Genomic DNA, 7,896 nt, shown 5'->3' on the forward strand with positions numbered 1-7,896 from the left:
TTGATCCACGGCGAGGCAGAGTGATCGGAGGGTACCTACGGGTTCAGGGTGACCTTCCGCGTCGGTGGGTGGTGGACTTGGCCGTCGGTGAGCACCACGTCGACAGCGACCTTATCTCCGGCGGACGGTGGTTCGGGCGAGGGTGGAACTCTCCGGCCGGTGCTGCAAACTCCAAATTGGTGCTCGGGTTAGAGATGTGGATGCACTAGGAGACTACTGGCATGAGTTGAGAGGCGGGGGTGCACGCACTGGAGTGAATCGTGTTGGATCCTGAAGCGGGTCGAGGCGGCCGGAGTTGGGGAAGAAGACTTCCTCGAGGTCTTCCCAGTGGCTTGGCGTGGTACTTGTGGGGTGTCGGGATGGTGCGTGTTCGAGTTCGAGCTCGGGACCTCCTTTTATAGGCGATCCGAGGAGGTGGCCGTGAACGGGATAACGTCGGCGAGCAATTACGGCGAGGCAGAGGTCGGGCAGGAGGTTTAGGCGGTTGGGCATCATCGTGGTGGTTCACTGGCACCGTTTCTCCGCTAATACCTCGGTCGGATTGGGGTAATGCTCTGGTCCTCGACGGAACGGCCGTACGGGCACGATGGCGGCAGAGAGCGCGCTCCGTGCCTCCCAGTTCACGACGACGGCTCTGCAGCGTGCACAGAGGAGGGGACGGCCACGCGGTGGCCTCTGGTGGCTTGGGCGGTGCGGGACGGCGCCGTCCCACGCTGCGCCTCTCTGGCAGCCGCAGCGGGTGCTGCTGCCGCCGCGCATGGGGCGCTGCACCTCGGCCAGCTCGCCGCCGACGCCCGCAAGCGTCCAGGCGACCGTGCGGCGCGGGGATAAGAAGGAGGAACAGGGAGCAAGGCGCCACCGCGGCTACTGGCGAGATCGAGGTAAGTTTCTGAAGAAAACGACACTAGCTTCTGAAACTGTTTTCTGAACACTGAACTTTGACAGTAACAGTGCATGCCAGGTGTTCGACGATATAATTTGGGCACGAGGAAAAATTTTCTGGAGCTGGGACCTGGTGAGGTGGCCTCTTGATGCATCTAGAGGCTACCTGAATTTTCTCAGATTTTTAGGAGGAGAAAACAAATGAATTTCACCAAATTTTGCAAATATAGCCCAAACTTGCAGCAAGCACATTTTGAAAATTTTGAACTGGAGACCAGTGGATCTTCCTGGATCTTGGTTGAGGGTTCTAAGGACTAGCCAGGGAAATTTGTTTGGAGGCAAAACTCAAAGGAGAACTAGGGGTTCCTTTGTAAATCTCCAAGGGTCAAAATAGAGGACAGAAAAAGTTTTTGATAAGAATTAAATGGAGATAAAATCATGGGGAAGTCTAACTTGCTGGATTTGAAGTTTATCTTGACACAAAGAGGGGAGATGGCTTTTTGGGAGGGAGATTTCCACTTAGGTCATGGCAAGAGGAAATTTTGAAAGGTAAAGAATCACTCCATATGCCATAGGGCTATTTTAAAAAGAAAAGATTTTCAAAAACTTTCCCAATGAAAAACATTGGTGTTGAGTCAACACCAGATGAAAAACCTCCAAGACCAAAGATCAAGTTTTGGATGAACTCAAGGAAAATACTTGTTATAAAAGAAATTTTTTGAGGAGGAGAGTCCCTTTTAACAAAAAATAAATGACCTCCTTCAAATCAAATAAAGAATTTGATAAAACCAAACAAAATTTTTGGGTGTCACAACACCTACCCCCTTAGGAAAAATCTCGTCCCCGAGATTTCAGCTGATCCTCAAATAGATGTGGGTACTCTGCGTGAAGAAAATCCTCTCTTTCCCATGTTGCTTCATCCTCGGTGTGATTGCTCCACTGAACCTTGAAAAATTTAATTGTTTTCTGACGGGTCCTCCTTTCAGACTCTTCCAATATTTTTATTGGTCGCTCTCTGTAGGTGAGGTCTGGTTGCATGTCAATGCTCTCATGAGATACATGATTTTCCGGGTTGCTCACACATTTCCTCAACTGTGAGACGTGGAACACGTCGTGGACGTCTGACAGCTCTTTGGGTAGATCTAGCTGGTAGGCTACCGTGCCTCTTCGTGCAACTACACAGAAAGGTCCAACAAATCTTGGGGCTAGCTTCCCTTTAATTTTGAACCGTTGCAGGCCCCTCATAGGAGACACTCGTAGGTATACATAATCACCGGGTTCAAAGCTGACCTCACGATGTTTTCGATCGTAATAGCTCTTTTGTCGGCTTTGAGCTGTCTTGAGTCGGTCCCTGATTTGTTTAACTTTCTCCTCGGCTTCCTTGAGCATGCCTGGGCCGAAGATACGACTGTCACCTGTTTCTGACCAGTTTAATGGGGTACGACATCTCCGTCCGTACAATGCTTCAAAAGGTGCCATTTGTAGGCTGGTCAAGTAACTGTTGTTGTATGCGAACTCGGCATATGGCAAGCTTTCCTCCCAACTGGTTCCATAGGTGAGAACACAGGCTCTCAGCATGTCCTCTAGGATTTGGTTCACGCGTTCAGTTTGTCCATCAGTCTGGGGGTGGTACGCTGTACTAAATGCTAGTTGAGTGCCCAGAGCTTGTTGTAAGTGACCCCAAAATTTAGAGACAAATTGAGTGCCTCGGTCGGATATTATGGTCTTTGGGACTCCATGCAGACAAACTATACGGGAGAGATAAAGCTTAGCAAGCTTCTGAGTCGAGTAGGTCGTCTTCACGGGAATGGAATGTGCTACCTTGGTTAGCCTCTCTGTGATGACCCATATGGCATCATTTCCGCGTTGTGACCGAGGTAGTCCGACGATAAAATCCATTCCAATTTCGTCCCATTTCCACTCAGGTATCCTGTTTGGCTGTAGTAGCCCTGCTGGTTTTTGGTGTTCGGCTTTAATGCGCTGGCATGAATCACAACATGCAATGAATGTGGCTATATCCCTCTTCATGCCGTGCCACCAAAACCTTTCCTGAATGTCTTTGTACATTTTGGTACCTCCGGGGTGGATTGAATATGGGGCGGTGTGGCTTTCGGTTAGGATTTGCTGTTTGAGGTCCTCAATGTTCGATATGCAAAGTCTGTCCCCGTACCATAATACTCCCTCATTGTCTGTGACGAACTCTGAAGTCTTGCCGAGGCTCATTTTTCTCTTTATACCTTCGATGCTGGGATGTCCATGCTGAGCCTTCTTAATTTGTTCCATTAGGGTGGGCTGTATCTCCAGATTTGATACGTTGCCCTCCACGACTATCACCATGTTGAGTTTGGCGAACTCCTACTGAATTTCAGGCCTCAAGTTCTGTAGACTGTCGTTGCCCGAGCTGGGGTTCCGACTAAGAGCGTCTGCCACTACATTTGCTTTCCCTGGATGGTAGTGAATGCCGACATCATAGTCCTTGACCAATTCCAACCAGCGTCGTTGTCGCAAGTTGAGTTCTGGTTGTGTGAAAATATATTTAAGGCTTTTATGATCTGTATATATTTCACAACGATTTCCCAGCAAAAAGTGCCTCCACTCTTTGAGTGCATGGATGACTGCTGCTAGCTCCAAGTCATGAGTAGGATAATTTTCTTCATGCTTCCGTAGTTGCCTGGAAGCATATGCGACAACTTTGCCGTCTTGCGTCAATACACACCGAGGCCCTTCCGGGATGCGTCACAATACACTTCAAAACTTTTGTGTATGTCCGGCACAACCAAAACTGGTGCTGTTGTTAATTTCCTTTTGATTTCTTGGAAGCTTTTCTCGCACGCTTCAGTCCATACAAATTTCTTGTCTTTCTTGAGTAACTGTGTCATTGGTCTTGCCACGGTGGAGAATCCTTCAATAAACCTTCGGTAATATCCAGCCATTCCTAGGAAACTTCATACATCTGTTACGTTGGCTGGTGTTTTCCAGCCAAGAACGGCCTTGACCTTTTCTGGGTCGACGGCCATGCCTTCTTGGGTCAGTACATGGCCTAGAAAACCAACCTGTCTTAGCCAAAATTCACATTTGCTAAATTTGGTGTATAATTGATGTTTCCTTAATTCTCCCAGTACAATTCTAAGATGTTCAGCATGTTCTTCCGGTGTTTTTGAGTATACCAGAATATCATCAATGAACACCACAACAAATTTGTCCATAAATTTCATAAACACTTTGTGCATGAGGTGGACGAAATATGCGGGGGCGTTCGTCAGTCCAAACGGCATTACTGTGAACTCGTATAATCCGTATCTGGAGGTGAATGCTGTCTTAGGGATATCTTCTATCCGTACCTTTAATTGATGATATCCCGATCTTAAATCAATTTTTGAGAACACCTTGGCTTGCGCGAGCTGGTTAAATAAATCATTTATCCGTGGCATCGGATATTTGTTTTTGATGGTGACCATGTTGAGTGCTCGATAGTCTATACACAATCTCAGTGTCCCATCCGTTTTCTTGGTGAATAATACTGGTGAACCCCAAGGTGAGGAGCTGGCTCGTATAAATCCCTTGTCCAGTAATTCTTTTATTTGGTTCTTTAATTCTACCAACTCGGAGGGTGCCATTCTATAAGGTTTCTTATAAATGGGGGTGGTGCCAGGTGCTAGTTCAATGCTTAACTCTATCTCTCGGTCTGGTGGCATGCCTGGTAGTTCTTCGGGAAATACATCGGGAAACTCACACACCACTGGAACTTTTCTGAATTCTGAAATGTCCACCTTGTTCAACTTTGGTTGCCGTGACCGTGGTCTCTCTTGAGCTACAACTTTTATTGTCTTGCCGTGATGGTGAGTGAGGATTACAGTCCGATTGAAGCACTCAATAAATCCCCTGTTGGTGGTTAACCAGTCCATTCCTAGGATAACATCCAGTCCTTTATTTTCCAACATGATGAGATTCGCCTGAAACTTTAGTCCTTCAAACTCAATAATCACACCTTGGCAGTAACTCTGAGTGATCTGCTTATTCCCGGGGGACTTGATGATCATGGACTTTTTCAAAGGAAGTATCGGAAAACCATGTTGCAAAACAAAACTCTTCGAAATGAACGAGTGAGAAGCTCCAGAATCAAACAAAACCGTGGCAGGTATTGTGTTGACAGGGAACGTACCGAGTACGATGTCTGGGGCACTCTGTGCCTCCTCCTTGGTCACATGGTTCAGGTGACCCTTCTTGTGATTGTTGTTGGGATTGAAATTGTTACGCCTGAGGGCTGGATTATTTCCACCATTGTTCGGCTTGGGGGCCGAGTTCCTTGGCTTTGGGCACTGTTTGGCATAGTGCCCTTCCTCTCCACAAGCATAGCAAGTGACACCTGGGCGGTACGTAAAGTCCTTGTCCCTTGAATGGAAATGTTTGGTTGGCCTTAGAGCAGTGGTCGTGGATTTTCTCGCTTCATTCCTCTGAATATCAGTCTTGCTCCGGTTGTTGCGAGCATGAGCCGTTTTGTCCCTTTTTCGCTTGCGAATATCCTCCAGACTACGGCGCTCATTCTCCAACGTAATGGCCTTGTCAACCAGTGTTTTGAAATCTGGAAAGGTGTGTACGACCAGTTGGCATTTTAGTGCTGGCACCAGGCCGTCCAAATTTTTTTCCATCTTTTTATTCTCAGTCATATGCTCATCGTAGGCATAACGAGATAGTTGAGTAAATTGACTGTTGTACTCAGTCACTGTCATGCCTCTCTGCTTGAGGTCATCAAACTCCCTTTTCTTGATCTTTATAATGCTCCGGGGGATGTGCGCCCCACGAAAACCTTCCTTAAACTCTTCCCAGGTGATGTTATGTTCATTGGGGTGCATGTGTAGAAAATTTTCCCACCATGCTGCAGCTGCTCCAGTGAGGTAGTGAGGTGCATAAAGCACCTTCTCACGATCTGAACATTCTGCAATAATCAACTTCCTTTCGATATCTCGAAGCCAATCATCGGCCTCAAGCGGCCTATCAGTGTGAGCGAACGTTGGAGGACGTGTCTTCTGTAGTTCAGACAACTTGGAATGCGGTTGGTATGGCTCACGGTGATTTCCCATATTGATAACGTGATTCATCATTTCTTGGTGCTGCTGCTGGCGTTGTTCGAAAAGGCGGCATACTTGAGAAAATGCTGCCTCGCTGCTCTGCTGACTAGACTGCCCCTGTGTGAAGTTGTTGCTTGTCTGGGTTCCATAAACTTCTTCCGGTGGATCCGGCATGGAACGAGTCCAGGGACGAGGCATTTTCCACTTTGGGGTATTATTTTGCAAAACTCATGAGAAGAACTGTGTGGCACAAGGAAAATTTTGCAAAGGCGAAAATTTAAAAGACCTCAAGATTTTTCAAGAAAAAGTACTTGATTGCGCACGGAGAAGGACTGCTCAGTACATATTTTACACGCGATACGTAATTATACAATACATCACTCAGGATGTGCGTACACATTCCTGACATGTTATTTAGGCTAGTGCACTTCTCCGAGTTCCTACATGATGCGCACACATACTACTTCTCACCAAACCTATGTACATATAAACATATCATACAAGCGGGTACATCACACGACTGCTAGGCGCACTCAGTCGGAGATGGTGAAAACTTCCTTCTGTCTGCCGAGGGTGAGACCCAGTGGTGCAGGAGACTCAACCTCCTCCTCCTCCCTAATAGGCTCCAGGCGCGTAGCACTGCGTTGAGGAGTTGGTGCAGATGCGACAGGCGGTGCAGCTCTACTTGGAGTAGGAGCAATGACTTGGTCGAACTCCTCAGTGGTAGGCAGACGGCGAGCGGTGGCTAAAATGGCAGGTGCATAGGATGCTGAGGACGAGATGAAAGTCAGTGGCGGTGCCATGTGGAGAAGCTCCCTCCTGTTGGCGGAACAGCCCTGAACAGAGTCCATACGGGCAGCCACAAGGTCGTCCACGAGGTTGTCGAAAGATGCCTCCAGAGCCTTGAGATACTCAACCAGCATCTCGATAGCTTCATCTCTCTCTCTCCCCTATGGCAGGCGAATGCATAGTGACAAGTACATGGCACATGGCATGGGAGATAGCGGTAGAGACGAGTCTTCATAGTAGGAAGAACATCCCGAAGACGAGCTATCGCCTAACGGGCGGCCATCTGCATGGCATGCCTCTCCGTAGGCATGGCCCTCCCCACAAAACGGAAGTGGCGAGACGCAGAACGTCCTCCCTTGAATTGCACCACGGCCTGGTGCATAGACACGTCGTCGCTGAGCTTGTGCTGGTAAAGTGTGAACTCTGGACGAGTCGCTGGCCCGATCGTGAGCTTGGTGATGGAGACGAGAAGTTTGACAAACCCCTCAGGCACATTGGTGAACACCCGTGTCTCGCAGTCGTTCCCAGCCATCTGCAAAAGTAGGCAAAAATTCTGAGTAGTCAAATCATAAATTTATGATGACCAACAGAAAATAGCTACATTTGCAAAATGCTGAAAAAGCACTAAAAACGCTAATAACCGATAAGCGATCGCACCTAGTGGCTTCCTACATTCAGCCTGGCTCTGATACCAAGTTTGTCACGACCGGTTTTCCAATAAAACATTTATTGAGAAACCGATCCCTTTAACGGACCAGTAGAGAAGAATCCTTCTTACTGGTAGACAAATTCTGATTACAGAAATATCCAGGAGTACTAAATATAATACAAGGTTGAGCGGAGGCTGCTCAACAATTTATTACAAACACGCCGATATTATACATAAGGGCGGATATGACACAATGGGTGTGGTGGCATAACTACTGACTCGTGATAAAAGTGGTGGTGGATATGTCACAGTGAAGTGGGTGACATGACTCCTAAATCTTACAGCTCATCGAGCGTCGAAGTGAGGCTCGAGGACTCTTATTTGGGTGGCGGAAGCGTATATAATACAAGTGACCAAATCCAGGATCGCACGGGACTGACTGGGACTCCTCTAGGCGTCGGACTCGCTATCAAACTCATCATCCATGAGATCGCCTTCGTCAACATC

This window comes from Triticum aestivum, chromosome 1D (assembly GCF_018294505.1).
Source record: "Triticum aestivum cultivar Chinese Spring chromosome 1D, IWGSC CS RefSeq v2.1, whole genome shotgun sequence".
Lineage (NCBI taxonomy): Eukaryota > Viridiplantae > Streptophyta > Magnoliopsida > Poales > Poaceae > Triticum > Triticum aestivum.